Genomic DNA, 14,623 nt, shown 5'->3' on the forward strand with positions numbered 1-14,623 from the left:
GTAGAAGGCTGTCATCACTACAGCCCAGCCAGCCCTCTGCAAAGTTACCTTTCCTTTAAATTTACCTTGTAAGAAGCATTCAATACCGAGTGTTAAAAAGGCACTGGCAAATGTGAAAACGGATTCCAGACACCCTGATATGTGAGCATACTAATGCTAGACCAAAAATATTGGTTATTTCAATGGAATCACGCTTTGGAATAATTTCTCATATCCAAATAGTATTTTAAAAATCCTATCATATATAGAATAATGGTCTAATCCTGAATAATTCTGGGAATCCTTCATCTCATGAAATTTGGCTGTCATGCAACATGTAGTGAATCAGAGTCTTTGTGAGCCAGATACATGACAGAGAAGCAAAGCAGTACATGCACCAGTCTGTACGTGAGAGGCAGCCATAGCCCAGCAGACAATTTAATCTCATCCATTTACTAAACCCAGCCTGCATTATTGCAATACTCACTGACGTCTCAGTGTAATAAAATATCATCCTTAGAATGGTACATGTTTCTGTTTTATCCCTTTGTTTGTACACAGATTAAAGCATGTTCCCCATTGACTGTAACCTGTAATTGAATCAAGGATTCTGTCACTGTCACAGACAGCAGGATGGGGGCTTGAGTGGTTTATGAGCATAAGCAGCACAATCTGAAGATTAAACTTCATCTTTGATCTTGAGGCTGTGACCATGAATTTTCTGTTGGTAGCATATAGAAAGAACAATAATAGAAAAAATAATGAATGAAAGACCTGGAGAGGAAAAGAGGTTAGCTGGAGATCAAAGGCACTTTTGTTTGGTGTGAAATTTTGAAACAAACCAGTTAGTTAAAGTAGTGGAAGATTTTTACTGGTCAAATTTTTTTTCATATATATATATAAAAAGAAACTATTAAAATTCTTGAAGGGGAGATCACTGGATCCAAGTGGGTGAAGCAAGCTACTTTCTTAGTCCTTTAAGCTTCTGAAGTCTCAGCACAATTTTGAATGAGGAAAAAATAATTTTCCTGCTCTTTACATGCAAGTCACAGTTTTCTTATGGGTTCCAAAGTAACCATGGCCTCAAAGCACTACTGCACAGCTGCTGCTACATATGTTGCTGCTGAAAGATAAAACTTGCTGAAATAATTGTTCCCAATGTTTGAAGAGAACATGTTTTAGGCACCGCTTGATGCGTCTTGTTTCTTCAGAGAGCCTGAAGTCACAGCACAAAACAGCAGTGACATCAAAAATTAAGGGTTGGTGTGGGCTTTTGTTGTCACCTCTCTCATCCCCACTCTGGTCTCTGGTAGTGTGAAGGACTACAAAAAACTGCTTGCATCATAAAGCTTTATTTCCGAGTAAGTGATAGGATTGATGTTTGTACATAATTGTCCATGTTGGATATAAGATTGGAAATTTTTAATTTGTACATGGAAAAAGGACAATACAGGGAACACAGTCTAAAATTTTAAAAGAGAAAACAAAGGAAGAGACCGTTTTACAATATTCCACTGTCATAGGATAGAAGATGCTTTAAATACAAGCTCACAGGATCAATCATACATACAGGTAAGATCAAACAAACCATATGGTAACCCTAAGAGACAGATGTCCTTCCCAATTCTTTCACTCCATCAAGATAAATAGCTGCACTTTGGTTACTCGACTGATGTAAATCAATAAAACTCTATTGAAATTTGGAGCACTTTGGGACTTTTTTTCTCTGTGAATCTGTTTCTCAAGTTCAGCCCACTATAAAGTATTCAATTACAGAGTAGTTCAATATGTTTTAAATTTGTTTCTACACTCTTTTTTCTCCCTTGGACTTCAATACTGGCAGCTATGACAGACAGTGAGAAATTTTCAGAGAAAGAAATGGAGCATGGAAAATATTGCTGTTCCAAACAGGGAAAAAAAACCCAAAAGAGACTTAAAAAAAATTGGAGGAGATGGGGTGAAAACTTTGGTTCTAATGCATCTTAGGCCTTAATTTGTCACAAAGCTACAAGTGCTACAGAAATGTTGGTCGTGTGTCTGGACCTCACTAGAAGTGGGAAATGCCTGGCTGTTTTTGCAAATTAAAGCCTTCAGATTTTGTGGTTGACTGTGGCATTCAGAAACTAGCTTTAGTCAGGAAGGTTGGAAAATTCCCAGCAGTGCATGATGTATCTATCTGTCTGTGGTATTTTTCCTGCCACTTTTCTTTAGAACTAAAGCTGGAAGGTGCAATTCACACCTGTGAAATTTTGTACAAAACTTGTACAAGAACTGTGCAGCACGCAAGGGCTGAAAGTGAGGATTGTGTCGTGCTGAGGCTGCATGATGCTCCAGTGCACAGAGCTGAATTTAATCCAAAGAGAAAAGGGCTATACACTGTATAGTGAGTCTAGTCACAACATGCTATTGAGGAGGAGAATAATAAGGACACAGCATCTGGTGGAAGGAGGGACACAATTGCTAGTCTTCTCTTTCAAAACGGCAGCTTTAATTCTCTTCTGACACCATTTTTAATTTCTGATGCTTCAATTTAAAGTTTTCAGTGAGGCAAACCCAAGGTGTGGCAGTGTAAATGGAGCCAGTTGTAATTTAGCTCAGTGTGAACTCTTGATTGTTTTTGAATATGCAATTGCAGCCACAGAGATAGTGAAATCAAACTGGAGTAGAAAGCCACCATCCAAAGACAGTGCCTCTTTACACCAAGAGAATCTGTACAGCAGAAAGGCTTTTCCATACCGGCTGATGCAGAACACAGAAACCCTGCTCTGTGCATTTGAACCAGAGCTGGGAAAATGAGCTGACAAATGTTGCTCATGAATATTCATAAACATTTTCAAAGGAAGGAATTTATCCTTGTTGACATCTCATTTATGTTTGCATTCTGCCAAAGTGTAATCATGAACAATCCAGTACGCACACAATTTAAAGTAAATTTTAAATTAAAACAATGGCATCTATTAAAAACTCATTTTTTAAAATTGAAACTATATTCACATCACCCTTCCTGACATATTTAAAAATAAAGAGCACAAAATGAAGGCTTTGCGCGGGGTATCTTACTGGGAGTTCTGACACCTGCAAAAGGATCCCCTACTAGTCACTTGGAAAGGGCAAGGATTTTGGCTTATTTGTGGATGTATTTCCACATTTATTTTTAACTGTGCTATAGAGACCAGATACCAGAGAGGTTTAGTTCCCAAAATCTCAGAAACAGTCCAGTTAAATTCCAGGTTATAGATCAGCATAAATGGTTTTATTTTATGTGGATTAATAAGTATTTCTCTGCTGAAGGCTTTCAATTTGCAGGTTTTTTGTGCAGTTGGCTTGTTCTTCTTCATACAAACTTCTTCTGAAGATTTCAAAAATTTGGAAGAACCTTAGCCTGTGCAAGTAACTTACACTTGACATTATGCCTAAATGCAGTGGAACTATCATCGTGCCTTTCCTTCCCAAACAACTCCCAGAGTTCTGAGAATTTTTACTAAAGTCACAAATGTGTCTTTATTCAGGAGTGTAAAATCAGCCCATTCCTGTCAGCAGCAAGACTGACAAAGACTGTTGTTGTGATTGTGGCTATCTACAGGTTTAACATAATCTCTGGGAAGATTCATTTGCCAGAACCTTTCCTTTAAATCCATACTCTCAGGACTATATAATGTGCCTACTATTTAAAGACACCTACCTTCCATGGCCTGCAGCTGGAATATGTACTGCAGGTTCATGCTTGCTGTCAGTCAAAGACATGCTTTTAATTTTTCATAACAAGCTGTAAATGTCAGCAAGTTTAAAAGAAAATAAAAATAATAACAACAACAAAAAAAAAGAAAATAGAGACTGAGAGAGAAGTTATCTCAAGAAGAAGCAAACTCCAATATATTCCAAGGTAGTGCGGTATAATTAATGGTGTTACCAAATGAAGCTGAAAGTGTAGAGTCTGCAAAAGGCTAATAACAAGGATTAGATATGCGCTCTCTTTTTCATTCTTGTTCTTACAGTTTCTTGTGAGCCTAATTGAAGTCAGAAGGGTTTTTCCACATGACATTTTCAAATGTGGCTCTGATCAGTGGCAAACCTCTTGCTATGTATTGGTAGGGGAAAAAAAATTAAAAAAAAAATATCTTGCTCTACTTTTTTTTGATTAAAATTGCAGCCGGATACGTTACATTAGAAAACTGGGAGAAGCATTTTCAGCTGGTACTGGCACAGTGGCCATACGCATTTTTTCTCTCTAGGATTACATTCAGTAAGGTTTTATTAATGGAAACAGACACATGTTGCCAAAAAAAAAAAAACTGTTAAAGATATCAAGTTTGCTTCAAAGTCTGTAAAACAATGGAGTGTAGACAAAAGCTGGAAAACACTTCTAAATGAATCCTTCTGGCATTAGATTATTCTGCGATAAAAATTCACTTTAACAGGTAGGTCAGAGTACAGCTGCTAAAAGTAAGCAACCTGATGCAATAGAGGCTATAGTTTTAAACATTATCAAAATGATTTTGGATTAATTGTCTTCCTGCTGGTGGTAAAGGTTACTTATAGAACATTAAAAAAAGGAACCTGAATATCTCTAATCTCCTACTAACCTTCTACAGTAAATAGCAAAGCATTAGCTCTGTGTGCATTTCTGAATTCAGTTTTTAGTTATAACTTTCCCATGTTTACATGAACTTTGGTTTGCTTTTCAAAAACCTCACAAACAATTCTTGCAGCTGACCTGTGTGTAGTGGTGAATTTCTCCATAAAGTGAGTATTGATGAGCTGAAAAGTTCAGTGAACAGGAAAATTCTGCTGCTTTTATTGCCAGTGTGACAGGTTACTTTATTACCATGCCTTTCACAGCAATTTAACAGTTACCCTGGTAACAGATTCAGTGAGGTAATGGGATCAGAGGCATTAGAGGAGAGGAAAGGCTTGCGACAAGAGAAAACCATCTGCTGGCTTGTGTTCTCGGGGCTGTTTGCTCACTGCGAGCTTCTGACAATCATTGTACTTAGATGTAAATGAAGCAGGTTAAAACACAGGCCTGCCCTATTTAGCCATACTCTGGTGATTTGTCTTTCTAATTCTATTGAAATAATAATCAGGATTTGTTTCTGATTAATTAACTAACCTTTTGGTAAAAAGATTAGATAACGAAATTGCTGCCTATTCAGAGATAATGAGATTTTTATTACTCTGTCAAAGGGAAGGAAAAAAAAAAGTACATTTATGCGTCACCAGCCACCATGTCAAGGGAGAAAAATAAAGATTTAAATCTTTATGTCAGACGTTTATTTCCTCCACAGATTAAGTATATATGGTATTCTATGGGTGCACATAATGATATTTGAAACTTTTCAGAAGAGGTTTTAAACACCAGATAAAACACTAAATATATTTAAAACATTATGTATTTGTCATTAATTTCTTCCAAAAGAATTCTCCTTATGGAAAAGAAACACTTGATGATTCAGAAATCCACCTGTATAATGTGGGTGTATTTATATAAGTACATAAATGAGAAGAAAGTAATAAAATTTCAGTGTGAGCACTAAAGAGTGATGTATGTAAGTAGGCTGCTGTTCTATGTTGCCTGATAGAGTAGTTAAGAGTAGAAAATGCTTTTACATATAGAAGATTTACCTGTGTGTTTTAAACACCATGCAGGATACTGGAAGCTTTTATAATTAAATGAGAAATATTAACAAATTGCAGCTCTTAGAGTCTCCTCATGAAAGGCTCCTTGAGAAGGCACAGCTGCCTCCTCTGGTGAGTGACCCAGACCTGCAGAAGGTGCCCGCCAGACCCTGGTGGTTGGGCTGCAGCCTGAGCAGAGCTTGCCTACAAGCACCTCGTGCTTCATCATGGTCACCACTGGCAAGGGACACAAAACACCTAAAAACTTTCTCCTGGGATCACTAAGCCAGTACAGCCATGAAATATGTTAGCCATACACTGGTGGCACAGCTGGGAGGCCATCAGCCATGTGCTGCACCAGGAGTGTACAGGCAAACTCCTGGTGACAGAAACATGATGAGTGCACAGCATTTGCTTTGGTTTACCCACTGCAAGAAGAGCTTTGTGCTCTGCTGATTGTCAAGACATTAACTGTGATTTGTTAATTAATAGATCTCTACAAACAATTTTGATGAGAGCATTTGCTGTCATGTGTACAAAGCAAGAGGAAATATAGGAGACAGCAGAGCATTTTGTTGCAGTGGAGTTAATGAATGCACTCTCAGATTTGAGGTGACACTTACATTGGTGGCTTTCGGTTTTATTCATTACTTTTACTTTTACATGTTAACGTGAAGGTTTTCATATGCTGAAAGTCCCTGCTTTTCCCCAGTGGTGTTTATAGCTGAAAGCCAGCCAGAAGAGCGACCCAGTTAGAGAAAGTGGCTTTGGTAAAGAGGTCTGATGCTGAGCATTTTCCTCCCTGTTCCCTTAGAGGAACCTCATAGTTTCCAGTTGCTGATTACCAAGTATGGCCAGAATTTCTCCATTTCTGTCCAGGCTTTCCAGTGTTGCAGCCATGAGAAACGATGCTTTCTTCTACCCACAGAAAATTGTATCCCCTTTCGCTGTCCTCCAAAAATTCTTACTGCAGGTTTTTGACCCCTGATAGCCAAAATCGCTTAAAAGGCAAGCAAAGCTTTTGGCTCTGTACCAGTTGTAAAGCTCTGCTCTCTGTCTCTTCTCCCCTTCCACCCATGTGAAATTTAGATTTAGGTTTAGTAATTATTATTAAAATTAGCAAAATATTATCAGAGTATCTCAGCTAAAGAGAATAACTATAGTTTTCCTTTTTCCAGACAATGACATCTGCAGATCTACAGTTTCATGAAATGTCTATACTTAACAAAAACATTACTTCATTTTCATGGTATTTCTTTTGTGCCTAGGAGCAAACCTGTAATTGTTCATTTCAATTACAACATTACCATTTTATACTGAAACCCATTTTATCTGCATGCCAGCTTTTTATTTGTTTTACCAACTATATCTATTTCCATTACTGCAAGGCTGATGGTTTGTCTCAAGAGGAAATCAAATCCATTAATTCAGAAATTTCAAGCATGGCTGCCTCTGCCATAAGCAGCATTTCTTATGCTAATAGCAAATGTGCTGAGACTGAAAAGAACTGACACAGCTCTGTTTTTTATCATAACTCAAGCATTTATGTAAAAAGGCAAATCCAATAGTACTAGGAAACTATAAGTGTTATTATATATAATTCACTTTACTAAGAACTGCATACAGCCTGGTTTGTCCAACAGTGTCTTAAATCATGCTGTTTGTGGTTTTAACTTGCTTGACATTTGGGGTCTGCTTTTGATCTTGGGTACCTCAATGAAAATTTGCCATTGTTCATCTAGCAACAATACAATTATTTCAGATTTACCACAGACAAATGGAGATCAGGATATGCTTGCTTATTGTATTTCATCTCACAGTCACAATATTCTAAACTATCTTTGGACTCTGTATTTACAGAAAATGCATTATAGAAGTAGGATATCTTTTTTCCCAGCCACAAAAAAATAGCCATTTCAAAGCTAATTTAGGTATTTCCAGGAAGCTTTATCCTTCCAACACCATACAGAAAAAAATGCATCCCCCTCTTCCTACTGCCTTCTCATTTAATGCACTTAGTCCTGTTGTATCACATGGGCTGTGTTCAATTAGATAGTTTAACAAGATAAACTCTGACTTTGACCCAGAAAAAAGCAAACCAGATTGCTGCTGAATTCTACGTAAGCTTTTCCAGGCTTTGTGACCTGTTTATGTCAATGAAAAATGCAAGAGATCCTTATCATGAGGGCCAAATTAGTTTCTCAGGGTTTGGGTTTTTCTTAATATATATGTGTGCACAGACAGAATGTACAAGAAAACTGCACCATTCTTGCCCTTTATTTTTGCAGCAAAACCCTTTAGTGCTGTAAATCAGATCTCATTGGGAGATCTTATACACTGGCCGCTGATAAGCTGTTGAGAAGTAGACAGGACTTTTAGGAATTGCTGAACCATGAAGCTGACCTGCTTAGTGTTTTGTTGTAGGCTATTAAATCCAGGATTGGTGTTTTAAGATGATTCTGCTTTCTTCTTCCCTTGGCCTGGTTAAGCAACTCTACCCCCCCGTCATTATTTAGCTGATTAAAATAAAAACTAAAATGAGAAACCTGCTGTTTGAAAATTCTTCCTTCACCCATCAAATTAACGAGTGACTTATGCTGGCATAGTTTATGGCCTTAGAAATTTGACTCTAATTTTGCAACTGAGAAAAGATTTACTAACTTTATACACCACTCAGCATTGGTAACAATGGAATGACATTCTCTTCCCCAAAAACAAGCACAACATTTTTGTAAGCATGTGTTATTTGGTTGTCTCACTGTAAATGGATCCCAGTTGGGTAATACGACTTCTTCCCACTAGCATATTGACAATTATGTATGAAAAGACCAAGCACAAAGCATTATATTTCAGCTAGAATGCTTTCATTTTCCAATTTTTCAAGTGTTTTGCGGTGTACTTGTTAGTGCCTAGTTAGAAGCATGCTGGTTCTTTGCACATCTCTTTCATACTGAGAGAGAAATTAAATGTACCCTTTTATTTTTTTCTCTGTTTGACGAGTGTTAACAAGTGCAGCATTTGAGAAAACCCAACCAAATACAGCTCTGTAGCTGTTGCTACTAAATGAAGCAAAAGCCACCTGGTGACAAGGTTCACTGGGGCATCATTTCTTTGTGTAGCTGAAAGAAAGAGAAAAAGAGAAGAAAAAGAACTCACATACTCATTGAAGTAAATCTCATTGAATCACATTTGGGAGCAAAACCATATGTGTATGTTGTATATATATGTGTGTGTGTGTGTATCTATCTATATCTATATCTATATCTATATCTATATCTATATCATCTATCTATATCTATATCTATATCTATATCTATATCTATATCTATATCTATATCTATATCTATATCTATATCTAATCTATATCTATATCTATATCTATATCTATATCTATATCTATATCTATATCTATATCTATATCTATATAATCTATATATCTATATCATCTATCTATCTATCTATCTATCTATCTATCTATCTATCTCTATCTCTATCTCTATCTCTTTGCAAGTAGACGTATCTCCCAGATTCTCTTTGGTAGGAATTAAGGCATTCAAATTCAGGAAGTGGAGGAAAAGCATTTAAAACTAGACATCACTCTGCTACAAAAAGCCTTGTTTTTTGAAGTCAGACATGTTTTTTATCACAAGCACATTTTTATCTCCATTTATTTTGGACCTGTGATGTAAATTCAATTGCCACTGGAGCTGTTGTCACATGATCACTCCATTTATTTTGAGAGTTTTATAATGACTGAGGAAATTTGAGCCCTCATTATAATGATCTTATTTAATGAAGATATCTGGTTTTAGTGTTCTCATAGTCAAAAATGAAAGGTGTGAGAAGCAAAAGAATCACAAACAAATAGGGCCCATCACATTAGAATGAAAAAGTATTTAATTTGTATATCATATATGCAAGTTCTTATGCTTTTCAGGAATGAAATTTAATTACTGTGCAACCTTTCTCCTTGTCTGTTAATCTATTGTTCTTTTTGTAATTGCTCATTTTTTTACTTTTAGCACAGACAAAGAATGAAATTGAAAATTCAGCCTCAGTATCCTGGCCACATCCTTAACACTGGTTCTCCTTATCATTTCAACAGCTGTGCATGAGACTGCTAGCATTTCCCACATTCTGGGGCAGCAGAGTTTGTTTTCCTCCATATATTTTATAGGCTTATGTTTCACTATAAGCCTTATGTGTGTATTCAAGCTTGAGATGATGAACAGGCTTTTAGGGCAGTCAGATCACAAGGTTAAAGATTTGTTGTTCAGGATTTTTAGACAACATTCCCACAACTACTGCTCAATTTGCTGCTGTGTCCTATCTGCAAAATAGCAAAATAATAACTCTATTAGAAAGTAACATTATGTCCTGCTGTGGGACTACTACTCTGCCTGGAAAAAAGAACATAGAAGCTTATTACTGAGAAAGCATGTGAGGCTACTGCAGCGAAATCTAGATTATTTCCACAGTAATAACTGATTTCTAGTAGCATAGCTAAAAATATTTGTGCTAATACTGCATAAAGTACATGCCTTTAGAACACCAATAGTTCCTTCTAATGATTCTTTCCAGTTGAGATACTGTACTCTTCCATCAATCCCCTGTGTTCTGATCGACATTTGCTGATTCAGACATGACCTGTATAATTAGAAATGCATTTTTTATATAATTTAAATCAGAAAAACAAGAATGATATTTTTTTTTTCTAACACATTCAACAAAAGAGAGATTTAATTTGCATTCAGGGACCCCCCTCAAAGTGTCCTACATTTCTCCTAAAGTTTCCCACACTCTGGGTGTGATTCAGCTCATGATTTTAGATACTAACAGACTGACATCTTGCACTGGTCATCCAGCTATTGGAAAAAGGTGCAAATATTTCCAAGTGGAGATTTACTCCCTGTGCTTTTCTTTCTTGGTTAGAGATGGAGCAAGATTACAGGAGGCAGATAAATTCTCCTAGCCTACAGGACGCAGATAAATTCTGTTTGGGAGTGAATCCCACCCTATGTTACCAGGGGTGTATGAGGCATGTGGCTCAAACAGCTTTCAGGGGCGCTAAGTGTGATCATTGTCTTAGGATAACCTAATCTAATGCCTTTGTGGTGCTCCTGTCCTAATTTCAATTGATAATTTCCCCTTACCCTGCCCTTCAGAACCCTTAAAATATGTTTTTCTAGTCTAAATACAACTTCTGACAAATAATGCCTGAGAATATCAGTTTGCTCAGCTGGTCAGTAATGGCCAGTCATCTGTAAAGCTATTTACATGATATCTGAGAGGTCTGTTCTCAAATCAGTGCACAAATAGAATTCCCATTAACAGCAATACAAGTTATGAACAAACATGAAAGTAAAGCAACTCCCTAATTAGAGATAATGAAACACCAGTCTCTTAAAATTCTGAAAGGTAGTGGCACCCATATTTACTTTGAAATGAAATGAACCCAAAACTAAAAATGAAACATTAAGCTGATAAGTCAAGGAAAATAACCTAGAGCTTGAAGTTCTGTGCAGCCCTACATGCAGTCCCTTCATGGAGACAAATGCACATATTACTATCCTGCTACAAATATCTGCTTTGCAAGCATTCACTTTGCAAGATGAATTGGAAAAAAAAAATATATGCAGATTTGCATATGTTTTCTTGGGTCAACACAAAAGCACATGAAAGAAGAAAACCCAGGGAATTTATGTCAGCACACAGGGAGTACCTGATGGCTGACTGCATTTCCAGATACTGCTGGAAACCATGTTCATTCAAGCATCACTCTAATTGTTTTTATTTATTATTTTTTGATAATTGCTTTTATCCCAGCTATTTGTTTGTGAGTGCTCCTTTGGACATGAATTTTTAGGTCACCATGAACTCCTCCTGGTCCAGTTATGCCAACTTATTTCTATTTTATCTTAAGGAAGACTTTTTCCTCAGTGAGATTCGATATACATTATATTTAGTTGTTGTGGTTTGACATGGAAGTGAATTTTTTCCAGGAAGTTGGGTCAAACCAATCAGTGGTCAGGTTTGGATATTGGCACCTGGAGTGACCACTGAAAGTATGGACACGCCTCTGAGAACACAGGGGGTTAAAAGCAAGAACTCCCAGGGGAACTGTCTCTTTGGGTTCCGGTCCTCAGAGAGTGCAGGCTCTCCCCCTGCCCAGCCTTAGGCTGGGTGGGGGAGGGGAAGCCACGCGGCCTTGTCCAGGTAGGCCGAGGGGGGCTGAGGGTCTGGAACCGAGCCAGCTCCTGTGGACGGAAGGGTGGAGAGAAGCGGAGATGCCTTTGCCCCCCCCCAAGAGGGAAAGAGACAGAGAGCCTGGCGGCACCTGGAAATCTGCCGGCAGAGGAGAAGGAGAAGGGGGGGGAATGCCCAGCGTGGGAAGTGGAACACTGGACTGAGATATCAGCCGTCCAGGGAGTCTGAACTTTTAACCCTTTCCAGGAAATGAGGGCTTTTTAAAAGTATTACTCCTCCTTGATTTGTAGTGGAAGAGAGATAGTCCGGGAACTGAGATGTTAGAAGAAGAAATATTTAGGTGGGAAGAGATGATGAAGTAGCTTTGGCTGGACTTTTCTTGTTAGCCATGGACTGAACCAAACTCTCCTGCAATAGAGACTGCATTTTCATGGGGATGCTGGCATTGCGCCAGTGTCCAACCATGACATTAGTATATTTAGAGAATACAGCCTTCATGTCTTCAGTTGAGGAAACCAATTGGTTTTTAGCAGTGTCATGCTAGAGAGACTTTCTTTCTATATATTGTCCACCAAGAAAACATTATTTTCTAGGCCATTCTAGAAGACCACATAAATTTTGTCTAAACTTATCTTATGGGAATTTAGGTTCTGAATGATTTTCCAGATAAGGATTCATCATTGATTTGCAGATTAAGACTTCCTTTAAACCAACATTTTGAAATACACCAGATTTCAATTGGTTTTGTTTCACAATTTACATTAGTAGCTTGTAGTCATTCTCTTTTAAATAAATACTTAGTTTCTTCATATGCTTGAACCTGATGAGCCTACAGCATGTCACAGAAATTCTTTTTACCTTCAAGTGCATGACCTTTACCTCTGTATCTTTTTTCTTTGGATAATCAGTCCTCAGGGTAAGCCAGTTTGCTAATGAACCTACTCTGCAATGATAAATGTTTCCTATTTAATAGTCTTTGAGAAATACGCTTCAGTTTAGAATATATTGCTTGGAATATTACACCAGTATTTTAAGCATAACTATCAAATTAAACCAGACAAAATCCCAGGTTATCTTCTGAGCAAAAAACTCTGTTCAAGCAATCTGCAGACATTTTCATTTATTCAGTACCTCAGTATTCTTACAGTTCTTTCCTCTCTTTGGACTTTACTGAATATGTTTACAAACTTTTAAGACATACCAGTACATTTGAAATTAATAGATATTCTGCAAAATCTTGGTTTGGGAAATAGGTGTCTCACTAAGTCTTAATTGGAAATATTAATGTTTGTATTAATTATTTCATTTAAAATCAGAACAGTTGCCTATGTTGTTATATTACTTCACTATATTAAATTTTTAGCAGCGTGTTTTGTAAAAACTTTTCACTACTCATTTGAAAATTCACTTCATAAATATTCAACGATAGTTGCTTAAGCTATTCTCTTTCAGCACTGCAGGACATTTGTTGTTTTTTACTAAAATGTCCGCGAAAGCACAAAAACAATCCCCTAGAAACAATCAAGAGAGTTTTCATTGCAGATTTTCTATCAATAGCTGAAACTATTTTAATAGCATTAATCTCAGTACTTTACAGTGACAGGAATATAGTAATAATAAGTTTACATCTGTAGAAATCTTTGGTTTGGTTTGGTTTCACCTTGGAAAGGTTGAGAAAGCACAAGTTTTTCTGCTAAATTAAAATGGCTTATCTTGGCAGACATAAATCCTAGATCCTGACAGGAAAAAGAAAGTGGGACAGGTTGATGGCTAGGCACTTTTTACAGAGTCCATGTGAGAGGACAGGATTTTGTTTAATCGTCCATTACTAACCTTGGGTTAATGAGACTTTTTGGAAAAGGTTTCTAAGGTAGCATGGCTCTTGTTTTCTGCCTTTATTTCTGGGAGTCATGTGGGCAGTTTTAGCTGGAAATAAAGACATTGTATTGAGGGACATGAATTTAGGAAATGCTGGAAAGAAGACCATAAATGCTGACCTCAGAAGAAGCTGAGTAGTAAATAATGCAGTTGGACTTCAGGATCCAGTTAGAGACAGAAGACAGGATATCATTTTCAGGCTTCCACCACAGATTATTTAGCACTGGCAGAACTGTATATTCATAGTGGTACTAGACTTCATGGCAGTTTTCTAATGAAAATACATTTGTTTTAGCTGTCTTTTGACAATATGTTTAGAATCACTCTTCAAAACATTTCCCTTTCTTTATCTGCTGTATATTCTATAGGTGAACACATGTGACTCGGTATGTCCATCAGTAAGATAATTTCTCTATCTGGAGTGGACCGTGCTTTTTAACTATGTCAGTCTTTTTTCTCTACCATTAAACATAAAATGCTTTTTACAATTTTTTTTTAAATGAGAAAATTCTGCTTTCCAGAAAAAGCATTTCTCAAATAATTAAATTCTTTGGACCATCAGGTAATGTTTACTTAGTTGCTTTGAAATGAGGAACTGAATAAAATTTTCATAGCCAAATCTAGAAGCCATTACTATCTAGGGAACCTTAGCAAGCTCTTGACATATGCCCGATTTCCTTACCAGTGAAGAACTTGTTTCAAGGAGGATAGACGTCCCAAAATAGGAGATATTCAAGCATCCACAGGAAAGAAATAAATAGCAAATTGATGTCTATTTCACTTGTTTTGGTTGTATCACATATCTTCTCTATTTCTTTAGACAGTGAAACTATGCTAATTGATCCTTTGTTAGTAATTTGGAAAATCTGTCAGTTTTTCCCCTTACTGTCCAAGGGACTTCTATGAAGTCAGAGGTGATTAAATCTCCATTAAGTATAATTTC

The sequence above is a fragment of the Vidua macroura genome, chromosome Z (assembly GCF_024509145.1).
Source record: "Vidua macroura isolate BioBank_ID:100142 chromosome Z, ASM2450914v1, whole genome shotgun sequence".
Lineage (NCBI taxonomy): Eukaryota > Metazoa > Chordata > Aves > Passeriformes > Viduidae > Vidua > Vidua macroura.